Genomic DNA, 13,697 nt, shown 5'->3' on the forward strand with positions numbered 1-13,697 from the left:
GGTTTTTCTTGTTCTAGGTAGTTATTTAGTTCATATATTCCTGATATCAACCCGTCTATGTTGGTATATGTTACCTTTATTTTTTTTTCTGCCTTTTTTTCTAGCTCCTGTGTTTCCTTTTCCCTTGGGTACCATCTCCTCAGTCTCAAATCCATCAATCTCCAAAAAAACTCCTTCCTTTTGTTCTCTGTTCTTTTTCCTTAGCTTCTTCTTTTAGTGTTTTTCTTCCTCTTTTCCCCCATCACTCAGTTCCTTTTCATCCATAATTTTTTGTAGTTATTGCTTTTCGCTAGTCTTCCTGCGTTTGTTAATATTTCTTCCACTATTCTCTGCGAATTTAGTTTTACTTTGTGTGTGTGTGTGTGTGTGTGTGTGTGTGTGTGTGTGTGTGTGTGTGTGTGTGTGTGTGAGTGAGTGAGTGAGAGAGCGAATGAGTGAGTGATTCACCACTATGGTCTTGGATCACGTGTTGGACTCGTGATCGACAGTTATTAACCTCCCGGAAGAGATCTCAGAGCTCGAATGACCGACCCTTGGGTAATACTGTGACCTTACACGCACGCACACACCCAACTCCCAGCCCACAAGAGTTGGAGTAACACCCCGCAGCGAAGCGATACTAAAGTTATTTCAGCCTTGGGTGGGAGTCGAACCCAGACCACCGTAGTGTCAGGCGAGAACTCTAACCACAGCGACACGAGGTGTGTGTGCATGTATTCACCTTAGTTTTAGTGTTTGGATCACGTGCTGGAATCATGATCGACAGCTATTTCCCTCCCGGAAGAGAGCTCAGAGCTCGTATGACCGATCTATGGGTAATGCTGTGACCTTGCACACACACACACACCCAACTCCCCGCCCACGAGAGTTGGAGTAACGACTCGAAGCGCAGCGATACTGAAATTATTTCAGCCCTATGCAGGATTCGAACCCGGACCGCCGTAATGACAGTCAGGGACTCTATCAACCGCGCCACCGAGTCGTGTGTGTGTGTGTGTGTGTGTGTGTGTGTGTGTGTGTGTGTGTGTGTGTGTGTGTGTGTGTGTGTGTGTGTGTGTGTGTGTGTGTGTGTGTGTGTGTGTGTGTGTGTGTGTGTGTGTGTGCGCGCGCGTGTGTGTATAAGCACAACCGAACCCATAACCAAAAAGTGTAAATACTAAAATCGTAATTTTTCACTGAAACATGTATACATGTTAACTCATAGTTATGTACTGTATGTAAAGTCGAATTTATCGACTAGCTTGTGTTTTAAACTGCATCTTATCATTACTTTCGTCTTGAACAATAAAAGACTAAAATTGTGTAGCAAAATCAAGAATATGAAAATATTGAAAATTAAAATCCTGGGATCTTAAGTAAGTTTATTGAGGTATACAGCAAAGTAAGGCTGTTTTGACATAGAAATGGAGCCAATTGAAGACTATCTACTTTTAGAAAAGGTAACCCACACAAATATGTATAGAAAAGAATTTCCAACATTTTATATATATCTTCATCTAGTCTGAGTCTAACTATATATATATATATATATATATGTATATATATATATATATATATATATATATATATATATATATATATATATATATATATATATATATACTGTATATATATATATCTTTTTTTTTTTCAATAATAGACCTGCATTTTATAGATCTTTTTCTGGAATGGAAATTTTACTTCTTAATACCAATCAAATGAGGAGCTATATAAAATTCTTCTTCTTTTTCTTCTTCTTCTTCTTCTTCTTCTTCTTCTTCCCCTTCTTCTTCTTTTCCTTCTTCATCTTCTTCTTCTTCTTCTTCTTCTTCTTCTTCTTCTTCTTCTTCTTCTTCTTCTTCTTCCCCTTCTTCTTCTTTTCCTTCTTCATCTTCTTCTTCTTCTTCTTCTTCTTCTTCTTCTTCTTCTTCTTCTTCTTCTTCTTCTTCTTCTTCTTCTTCTTCTTCTTCTTCTTTTTCCTTCTTCTTCTTCTTCTTCTTCTTCTTCTTCTTCTTCTTCTTCTTCTTCTTCTTCTTCTTCTTCTTCTTCTTTTTTTCTTCTTCTTCTTCTTCTTCTTCTTCTTCTTCTTCTTCTTCTTCTTCTTCTTCTTCTTCTTCTTTTTCCTTCTTCTTCTTCTTCTTCTTCTTCTTCTTCTTCTTCTTCTCTTTCTTCTTCTTCTTCTTCTTCTTCTTCTTCTTCTTCTTCTTCTTCTTCTTCTTCTTCTTCTTCTTCTTCTTCTTCTTCTCTTCTTCTTCTTCTTCTTCTTCTTCTTCTTCTTCTTCTTCTTCTTCTTCTTCTTCTTTCTTCTTCTTCTTCTTCTTTTTCTTCTTCTTCTTCTTCTTCTTCTTCTTCTTCTTCTTCTTCTTCTTCTTCTTCTTCTTCTTCTTCTTATTTTTCTTCTTCTGTGATTAAAAATTTTAGTTCAACGTTTTCTTTGACGCTCACTGAAAGAGAAAACGTAGTCAGGACAGACGTGAAAATTCAAACCCAAACATTTACACCCGTCTGGGGTATTGGTTGCATGTTATTGTGGGATTAAAAGCTGCTCAGTAGCATACAGTTGATACTTTAGGGTCTATATAGGGCGCCCCTATGGACCAGAGCCACACATCATTTTGTCTGTGATAGAGGAAATATCTATTCGTATAGAAATGATACTTTATTATGCTGCAACTACCCCTCCGTTATGCTGTCCCCCCACCCCTTGTTACTGCCCTGTATCATTTCTTTGAATGTTCATTTCCTATTTTCGCCGAACACTGTGGTGTGGGATAAGAATACTGTCACAGTGCTCCTACTTGAGTGTAAAAGGCGACAAAAAAGGGACGGGGTTAGGACTAGGCATCCTACTCTTTGTAGCCCAAAAGGGGACATTCCTAAAAAGCAAAGGCATAAGTTTATCTGGGAGGAGCTTTCCAACCAGAACCCTAAGGTTTGGGTCTTTTAATGTGCGTGGATGTGGTACAGATGAGAGTAAAAGGGAAGAGATAGGCAGTATGTTTGTGAGAAGAAAGATGGATGTGTTGATATTGAGTGAAACTAAGTTGAAAGGGTGGGGTGAGTTTGAGTTTGGGAGTATAGGTGGGAAGGTGTCAGGAGTGAAGAGAAGACGAGGGAGAGATGGGGTGGCTATACTAGTAAGTGAAGAGATATGTAAACGTGTGGTGGGGTGGAAGGGGGTTTCTTCAAGGCTAATGTGGATGAAGGTGAAACTGGGAAGGGAGATTTGGGTTTTTGTAAGTGCATATGGGTCTGGTAGTGAGAAGAGTGAAGAGGAATGGGAGGATTTTGGATAGATTTAAATTAGTGCATAGAGTGTTTAGGGAGAAATGTCAATGTAGAGGTACTGAGAGATCATAATGCTAGAATAGTAAATGCACTAATAGATGGAGTGGTTGGGAAGTATGGAGTTCAAAGAAATTTTGAAGTGGAGAGTTGAAAGTGGAGATGTGTCTAGAGAGCTGATGATAGCAAATACAATGTTTAGGAAGAAAGTCAAGCAATAGCACACATGGGAGAGGGTGGTGGATGGAAGGGTGGTAGATAGGGCTTTAAGGAACTACATAGTGGTAACCAGGAGAATAGTAGGAAGAGTTTTGGATATACATGTTCTAAAGGGAGAGACTGGGGGAATATTAGATCACTTTTTGGTAGAAGGTAAGTTAAGAATGAAGGATAGATGGAGAAAGAAGAAAAGGACAGAAGGTGAGGAGGTGCGCACAGTAAACTGCTTAAATGAGAAAGAATAGGAGAGAGAGTACAAGAAGAAGCTAAGAGAGGAGTGGGAGGGAGTGAAAGATAGAGTAGAACTATGAGTGGAGGAGGAATGGGGATGGTTCAAGGAGTGAGTCGCAAGGTATGCAAAGATGGTGTGTGGAACAAGAAGCACGGGAGGAAATAGAAGGAAGGGTAGTGAGTAGTGGGATGAGGAAGCAAAGAAGGTTGTAGAGGAAAAGAAATTAGCATTCATAGATTGGTTACAAAATAGGATGAGAGAATCATATGAGAAGTACAAAGAAAAGAGAAGTAAAGCATAAGATAAAGGAGGCAAAAAGGAGAGCAAATGTGAAAAGGGATAAGAATACGACATAATTTTTTGAAAGTAGTAAAAATGTATTTTGTAAGAAAATTAAAAGAAGAGGAGGTGAATCAAGTAGAGAAGAAGAGGTATGATATGCAGATGGAGAGATGATAATGGAAGAGATGGCAGTAAGAGGAAGATGGGCAGAGTATTTTAGAGAGTTATTCAATATGAAGGAGGATAGGGAGGGAAAAGTAGATGGACTGGGAAGCGTTAAGAAAATGACAGTGATGAGTGAGGAAAATGGAGGAGAAGCTTGTGACAGGATAAGAGGAGGGATTAAGGAAGTTAGTGACAGAGCTTGGGAAGGTGTGCGAAAGAAGGAAGTTAAATATAAATGTGGGTAAAAGTAAGGTGATGAGATGTACAAGGGGAGAAAGTGGCAGCAGACTGAAAGTGAGTATTAAGGGAGAGAGACTGGAGGAAGTGGATAGCTTTAGATATTTGGGTGCGAATGTAGCGGGAAAAGGAGTGGAGGTGGAGGTAGAATGAAGATTGAGAGAAGCAAGTAAATGCCTTGGGGGATTAAAAAGTGGGTAGAGTGAGAAACGAGGAAGTGAGAAGGAGCACAGGAGGTGGAAAGGGAGTTGGGAGATAGGGTTAATGGAAGAGTATTAGGGTGGTTTGGACATATGGAAAGAATGAGTGAAGAAAGATTAGTAAAAGAGGTGTGGAAGGCAGAGGTGGAAGGAGTGAACATGAGGGGGCGACCAAGGATGAGATGGATGGATGGGGGTAAAAGGGGCATCGGGAAAGAAGAGGACGTCTGTTGAGGAAGGAAGGGAGAATACAGAAGATGGGGTGAATGGAGAATGGCTGTGTATGGATGATGCTGCGATGCATGAGGAGGAGTGGGTCGGGGATGGGGAGGATGAGGAAGTATGTGTGAAAAATAATTTGATAAAGCCCAAAGGGATTTCTCCCCGTCTCCTCTTTTTCTGCATAAAGGGACGGAGAGGAGGGTGGAGGGTCGCCGATTTAATGAAGTGGCCTTGCTGTGAGCTGTGTCTTGTGACACTGTTTCTTACCTTTACCTAGGGCAGTGGGCGAGATGTAGAGATGACCTGTCATCCAGGAGGAGAGATAAGAGGGAGGTAGGGGAGTGGGTGTGAGTGGAGTGTGAGGAGATGGAGTGGATGGGAGTGGGTTTTCTGCCTTTGTTTATTGGTTACCTCCTTGAGGGGGAAAAAGCCTTTGGTGACATGGTGAGAGAACGCAAGGGCGGACATGGGATCTTTGTCATTTACTGTGACGTTATTTAGTCCGCGGTAATCTCCGCAAAGTCTTCAGAATTTGATTCCAAGGTGAATTGAAAAGCCGAATAATCCCAGTATTAAACAAAAATTGAAATTCATCCTTAGCAGCCTTGAGCTACATAATCACTTCATATTAATGTACGCATGAGGAGACAACATAATTAACCATTAGAAGTAGCATCATGATATATATGGAACTAATAATGAATAAAAAAAACTCCTGATTTCTCCTGATTTCTGACTATCATTTGAGAACTGAAAATATCTTTAACCTGACGTTTAAAGGTTTTTCCAGTTGGTAAGATTCTTGTGTTAGACGGGAGGTCATTCCATAATACTAGTTTGATAGAAGCCATTTTTACACAAGGAACCTGCGTGTCAGATTTGATGGCAGCCTCAGATGTTTCTGGTGTGGTTATGTATTATTGGTTGTAAATTGTACCTTAGATACTTTGGGGTATTGTTGTTGTTGTATATATTGTATACATGATTTAGTTTCAGCTGCTTAACGCGGTAATCAATAGGCAACATTCCCACTTTTGCAAATTCCTTAGCTCCTATATGGCTTCTGCAAGGCAAATCTAATATAGATTTTATTATCTTATTTTCAGCCACCTGCAGTCTAGACTGATATCTTTTGGATAGCCCACTGTACCATGAGCTACAAGTATAATCAAGATGGATTTGAATGAGTGCATACACCGGCATTTTTAAATCAAAGTTTTCAACATTTCAGTATTTTGTTAACATTTAGTAAGTACTTTATCAGCTTTGACCTCTCTAGACAAATTTTGGTCTAAGGTCACTCCTAAGTAGGTAAACTGTTGTTTAGTCTCTGTTTCATTGTCATCACATTGGACTTTTATACCATCATACTGTTTCAGTTTACGGCTGGATCCAAACAATATAAGATTCTGTTTTACCAAGATGTAATGGAAGTTTATTATCAATTAGCCATTCCTGTCACAGGCAATCTACAGACGGTCGTAAAAGTCCATCTGTTTTGGGGGTCTGTGGCATACCCCCGTCAGTATCGGGCGAGTTTTCAACAGAAGATCAACCCACAATGCTTCCGTATCACTGTTATTTGTGCCCTCAGCACACGAGTTGAAGGCCAGGTCACTATGAATGAACATGCATACACCACCACCAGAACGTTGTCTGTCTCTACAGGGCAAGGTGTATCCTGGTATCTCCACCTCGGTATCCACTATCGAGACGTCCAGCCAGGTTTCAGTAACCCCGATGACCGCTGCATTGGAATGAAATTCATCCAACTTTGATAGTAAACTTCTCGCGTCGATCTGCACGAAGTAAAGACCACGTTTGTTGAAGCACTCAAACTCTTCGCGGGAGGTGTCATTCCCATCAAGGGACTCATTACAGATCGTGTCTTTATTGCCGAGTGACTCGTTATGTTTATTGACCCAGGTTTTAGCTATGGTAGTTGACTTGCCAGGCACCGGAAATATGTGAACGGAAACTTACATCACACTCCTCCCTGCTTACTTCACTGCACCTCAAATGAATCCACTGTAGACAGAAATCACACTCGATGGAAAAGCACTTTGCTCTGATACCCTTTTCGCATACAACACATAGAAATTTAGTTACTATCGTCAAATATTTTACGCTGTTCAAAGAAGACTTCGATTGTTTACATTTTCACCCGGAATGTGGTTTTGTTTTAATTATATAATGCCCAAAAATACCCTATTCATTTATATTGTTTAAAATGGTGTGTATGTAAAATGTCCGGAGGTGATTTCAGTACTTTAATTTCAACTAACCGTGACCGACGCGCAGTTTTTGCAGTTAGTAACAACCCCCCCCCTTTTTTTCTGTTCTCCCGCGCCCTCCTTTTTCGCGCCAAAGCTTGCCCACGTGCGTGTTTATCATAAATGCCCGAAACCCGAGGAGTCATAGCGTCGTACCTTAGGCTATCTACAAAAATTCCGCATCCAAAAGAAAGAAACAAATCATGTGGATTCCATAACATCGAAATTATATACACCCCTATAAATACTCCAACTATATTAAATCGACCTAGATATGTAAATGTATAAAGGCTTGGGAATATTAAGTCACGGTCCAGAGGGAAATATTAGATATCGGTCAGGGCTCGGGGCACTGAGCGTGGCTTGAAAACGTCGTTACAACTGAAGGGCTTACCTTTGGTATGTTAGTTTCTTTCGACTCTTGCCCCCTCCCCTCTAATATCAGTGACTATAATGATATATACTCAGGTTGTGAACAGACGAGGAACCATAGAACTAGCCCAGTCCTTGGATCCACACTTCATTCAAATTTGATTTCTATCTGTAGCCACTATCGATGTAATCTATCTATTACATCTGTAATCGATGCATCAATCGTTCACTCACAATCACTCAGATTACCTAACTCCTCCTGAAGCACTCCTACCCGCGATAAAATCCTAAAATACACGAACCACACGCCCGCTCTCCTTGTTCACTCCGCTCCGTCGGTTTATCAGTAATAGTTATAATAATGTTCACTTGACTTTCACTGACAGGAGATCCGGAGTTCCCATATGCTGGCAAAAATAAATACATAAATGAATAAATAAAATAAAATAAAAAACTTCGAACCCTTCTATTTCTGTGAAGAAACATTTAATAGTACCCGAAGTGCTACCACCGTTAATGACCTCAATGATGACGTATCCCCAGTGACGCCGTGGCCTCACTGACGGCATATACCCAGTGACGCCGTGGCCTTATTGAATTCGGTAGCACATCGGATACTATCTGGAATGTGAAAATTGGTAGAGACATTATATCTATTTACTCTCAGAACATAAAAAACCCTGAATTTGTACTCAGTCGAGGGTAGATTAGTCAGACATGATGTTATAAAATAACTTCCATGCTCACTTGTTAATTTCTCGAGATGAATGCTTTCCTCGTCCATTGTTGAGTCAACAGTACCCGAAGTGCTACCTCTGTGAATGACATCGTTGACGACGTACCTTCGGTGACGCCGTGGGCTCGTTGACGGCGGTAGCACTTCGGGTACTTTTGACTCAATAACGGACGAGTAAAGAAATCCCAAGAAATTGATAAGTGACTATGGTGTATCTCCAGTGCATCCGTGGCCTGATTGACGGCGGTAGCATTTCAGGTACCGAGTCGCCATTCTCCGTTCGACAGCTTCCCAAACAAATTAGTTTGAGCCAGGACCACTGGTGTTTCTTGTAGGTGAAATAAAAACGCATTTACCTCTGTATATATAATTTATTTGTTGAAAAATATCATTGTTTTTCCATAAAGGTTCATAGTGCACGTGCACCACGGTGTTAACACACATCAGTAAGTCATACCCTAATTCCAAACCCTGTTTATTAATACTCAAGTTTTCTACCATGTATCAGTCGGAAAGGTTTAAGGTTGAAGAAACAAAAGAATTTTATTTGAAATATCAAACTGGTCGTCAAAACTAAAGACGGGTATTATTAGAATTTATTGAATTGTTAGATATACTGTATAAATTAAAGTTATTGAAATCATTAATGACTAAATTATTCGAGGTATTGAAATCAGTCAGCCAATCAATCCGTCAACTATTTGACCGTGGACGGTACATCAGAGTATGGGGAAGATGACCAAGATGTTTAAAAGTGTTGGATTCTAAGATTTCGCACAGCGAAAATATCCCAAGTAAATTTTGTTGTGCCACATACCAAGAGAAACATATATACAGAAATGAGAGTATGAACAACGGTAATGTGGAGAGTGAATACACGCATGGAAATACTTGTACAAATCAACCTTTCTACAATTGTCCTTGAGTTTAAGTCATGTACGTAAGAGACGAGATGCAGGTATGACCCGTCATCCAGGAGGCGCCAAGATACGAGGGAGGGAACAGGGTAGAAGGGAGTGTAGTATGTAGGGGATGGAATGGGTGGAAGTGGTTTCTATGCCTTTGTCTTTTGGCTACCTCCCTTGTAAGGGGAAAAAAGCTTTTGGTATATGTATGTATGTATGTAAGAGATATGCTACTCATAGAAGACTGCAGTTTAGCGGGTTGCTTTTGCAGTTCACTAATGCAAAATAATTTAAGGAAAGCGGCTGTGTTGGGAACTTCATTTCAGTCTAACATTGTAACTTGAAAATTATTCAAATTGCAAGCCGGATAAAATATGAATATGAGCTTTCCAAACGCTAACTACCAAATAGAATAAGTTTCATCACGGAGGAAGGTTTGCCCTTCGTTTATTATCATTTTATTTTCTAGACAAAAACTACTGTGAACAGTGACAGCAAATTAGTTTCAGCTCACAGTATTTATAATCTAAACATACTGAGTTTGTCCACATAATATTACAAAGGACTACTAAGGCGGAGCATGCCGACAGGAGACCTTTTGGTCTATATCTAGGTCGGATGCGAAAAAAATCATAATAATGATAAATGAATAAATAAATACATAAAAAATATAATAATGTAAATAATAAATAAAATACATAAATATATGCTTAGGTATAGTCAAATAATGAACAAACAGGTAAATAGTAAATAAAAAAAATCACATATAACTAATAATAAATGAGAATCAAGCAAATAATAAACAGATAAATAATAACAAAACAAATAAACAAATAATATAAAATAAATGATAGTCATTACAGCATCTTGCTTAGGTGCTTATCTAAATTATTCTTAAAGCTTCGAACTGAACTACATTGCACTGCCTCTGCAGGAAGTTTATTCCATTCATTATCTACACGGTTGGCGAAGTTGTTCCTACCCGGCCAGGTACAAGATCGCAAGATGCCCCAAACCTACGTGGCAGTGTGTATATTAGATCTCGAGTACATTATCAATAAATGTGGACAAATATTTAATACTTCGATTATGATGACATCTTGATATACTATTTTACAATGTATGCGGTATTCCATGCATATCGCTGGTGATGATAAGGATGCAAGTCTTCAGGACTCGAACCGTGTATATGTATATCGGTAAACGTATTCACGTAGAAATTATTCATATATTTCTTGATTCAGTTTTGGTTAAAATTCAGAAAATGCCCAGCAACATGGACCATTTTTCATCTCTATAAATAATTGTCTCAAATTATCCATTAGACCGCCAATAGACTCGTAATGTTTTACTTGTACCTTTAGATGCCCAACGACGATATTTGCAACAATTTAGGTTGTTGTTAGATAGGTTTGATTTGGTTTGCAAATTAGACCTAAGAATTTAAGAGGCAATTTACAGTATAAAGAGTACTGTGCGACGATTATTGATAGATATAAAAATACTCCAAATGTATAAATATGACCTGTGTATATGTGTGTGTGTGTGTGTGTGTGTGTGTGTGTGTGTGTGTGTGTGTGTGTATTCACTTGGTCTTTGGTCTTTGGATCACGTGTTGGACTAGTTGAGAGGTGTGTGTGTGTGTGTGTGTGTGTGTGTGTGTGTGTGTGTGTGTGTGTGTGTGTGTGTGTGTGTGTGTGTGTGTGTGTGTGTGTGTGTGTGTAAGTGTGTGTGTGTGTGTGTGTGTGTGTGTGTATTCACTTGGTCTTTTGGATGACGTGTTTGACTCGTGATCGACAGCTATTTGTGGTGTGTGTGGTGTGTGTGTGTGTGTGTGTGTGTGTGTGTGTGTGTGTGTGTGTGTGTGTGTGTGTGTGTGTGTGTGTGTGTGTGTGTGTGTGTGTGTGTGTGTGTGTGTGTGTGTGTGTGTGTGTGTGTGTGTGTGTGTGTGTGTGTGTGTGTGTGTGTGTGTGTGTGTGTGTGTGATAAAAAATTTCATTGTGTGGCCTTTTCGCAAAGTTAACGTTCTTATAAAGAGTTTATTTAGATGAAAAAAAATCAAATGTATAAATATGACGTATATTGATACAATATCCAAGGTGCTTTACAATTTCCGATTTTTCATTCAAAACAAGTAGTACTCAAATCATAGATTTTCATTTGAACGCGAAGATTTAAATAGATTTTAATTTTAGCGTTTCGCGATCGTCCAGGGAGCCTGCGACGCTGGGAAGGAGAAACTAGTGTCTAAGAGGAAGTTTACACAGACACGTGTTTAAAGTGATGTGTGAACGTGTAAACGGGGTATTTTGGGTTTAACCAACGTGTAAACCCTCTCTATAAATTTTATTTATTTGTTTTGTTTATTTATTTATCTATTTATCATTATTATCTTTTTTTTTTTTTGCATCTGACATAGTTATGGACCAAAAGGTCTCCTGTCAGCATGCTTGTCCTTTGTAATCCTTTGTAATCCTTTGATAGGATGATCACGACCTACATAAGCTACCGAGGGAGTATCACGAAGATGAATGGAATGGACTGGCGTGAACCATAACTGCTATAAATCAGAATAATCCATACACCTGATTCTTTTTCCAAGACAGTTTTCCACGTCATATCATTCGCGATGATTACCTGCGATAGAAATTAAAGTAGTTGTACTGAGTGTACATGCCAAGCAATGACATATATGAAGAAAGAAATAACATACGAGGAGTATGGACACACAGTTTTATCCCGGACTCCACGGAAATTAATAGAATAGCCTGACGACAACCTAAAAAAAGGGGGGGGAGTACCATTCGGCAAGAAATGAATTATTATAAGTGATAATTATGTTATAGATATGTCATGGATACCCTTGTAGGCGTCCGAAGGATTTTTGAAAAGTGATAGGTAAAAATCCAGATGTACAATGTTTACCTTGCAACGTTTTCCGTTATCTTTAGTTTTGTTTCATAGATTAATTTCATTAGATTAGAACACTTGCACTGTAAACCACACGAATTACATTTTTTACACTAATGCTCACTATTTAAACAACTGCAACACACTCGACTCAAACTACACTCTTGTCACTATTCAAATGATCACTACACTGCGGGGAGAATTTTCGAAGCGTTGACAAGCCACTACTACTAGTGTGCGCCCAGACTTCCTGAAACTTATTCATAATACTTCAAGGTATGAAATACATTATTTTCAAAGACTCGTGTTGTTGTTTGCTGATAACACTGCGCTTGTGGCAAGGTCAGAGGCGGGGATTAAGGCAGTTTGGAAAGGTATGCAATAAGAGAAAGTTGAAGGTAAATGTGGGTAGCAAGGTGATGTGATGTACAAGAGAAAGGATGGCAGTGATATGGAAGTATGGCTTAAAGGAGAGAGGTTGGAGGAAGTAGACATCTTTAGCAGGAGAGAAGAACAAGAGTTCAGCATCACCATAGGAAATATGATGGTAAAAAATACAAACATCTTTAGATATCTTGGAAGTGTAGTTACAAAGGAGGGTGGAAATAAGAGAGGTGTTTCAGAAAAAAAAAATTAGTGCGAGTGTTGGAGCTCTCTGCCCAATAATAGAAGAAAAATATGTACCTTTACAAATGAAAAGGATTATTTTCAATACTGTCTTGACACCTACCCTAACATATGGTTCAGAGAATTGGGTGATGACAAACGTAGACAGGAGCAAGATTCAAATAGCGGAAATGAGACCATTGAGAGCCATAGTTGGAAAGACGAAGAGGGATAAACTAAAGAACGAAGGTATAAGGAAAAGCACAGGCGTCTGTTCCATGCTATGCAAAATAGATGATACCCAGTTAAGATGGATGGAACATTTAGAAAGAATGGAAGAGGGAAGAATTGCAAGGGGATGCTGGGAGTGGATGGAAGAAGGCCACGAGGAAGACCGAGATAGAGATGGAAAGAAATTGTTGAAGCAGCCCTCAATAGACAAGAGAAATGAACAAATAATGAGTTAAACATTTGACCACTCCTGACGCTATACTGATGTTGTTTTTACCTTACTTTTAATTCTTTTCCATATACATATATATATATATATATATATATACATATATATATATATATATATATACATATATATATATACATATATATATATATATATGTATGTATGTATGTATGTATGTATGTATGTATGTATGCATGTATGTATGTATGTATGTATGTATGTATGCATACAAAGTAGACCACTTATAAAAAGAAACTAACGAAGCAGAGCGCTTTCGTATATTACATCTTCAGTGCAAAAAGATGTAATATACGAAAGCGCTCTGCTTCGTTAGTTTTTTTTTCCAAGTGGTCTACTTTGCATGATAGAACACACATACCCGTGTTATTATTGGCATATATATGTATGCATATACGGTTTGGTTGGTAACTATAAACATTCGGCCTCGTCATGGACCAACAGGTCTCCCATTGGCATGATTCGTCATTTCAGATCATTCTACCAGGAGACAAAAGTATAATATGTGAGGTATGCAGAGAGTAGACGGAGTGGTTTAGTGTCATGTAGGGTCTGAGAAAGAAGTATGCGATGTCCCCGTGGTTGGTCAATATATA

The sequence above is a fragment of the Oratosquilla oratoria genome, chromosome 2 (assembly GCF_046742065.1).
Source record: "Oratosquilla oratoria isolate Oo_2021 chromosome 2, ASM4674206v1, whole genome shotgun sequence".
NCBI lineage: Eukaryota > Metazoa > Arthropoda > Malacostraca > Stomatopoda > Squillidae > Oratosquilla > Oratosquilla oratoria.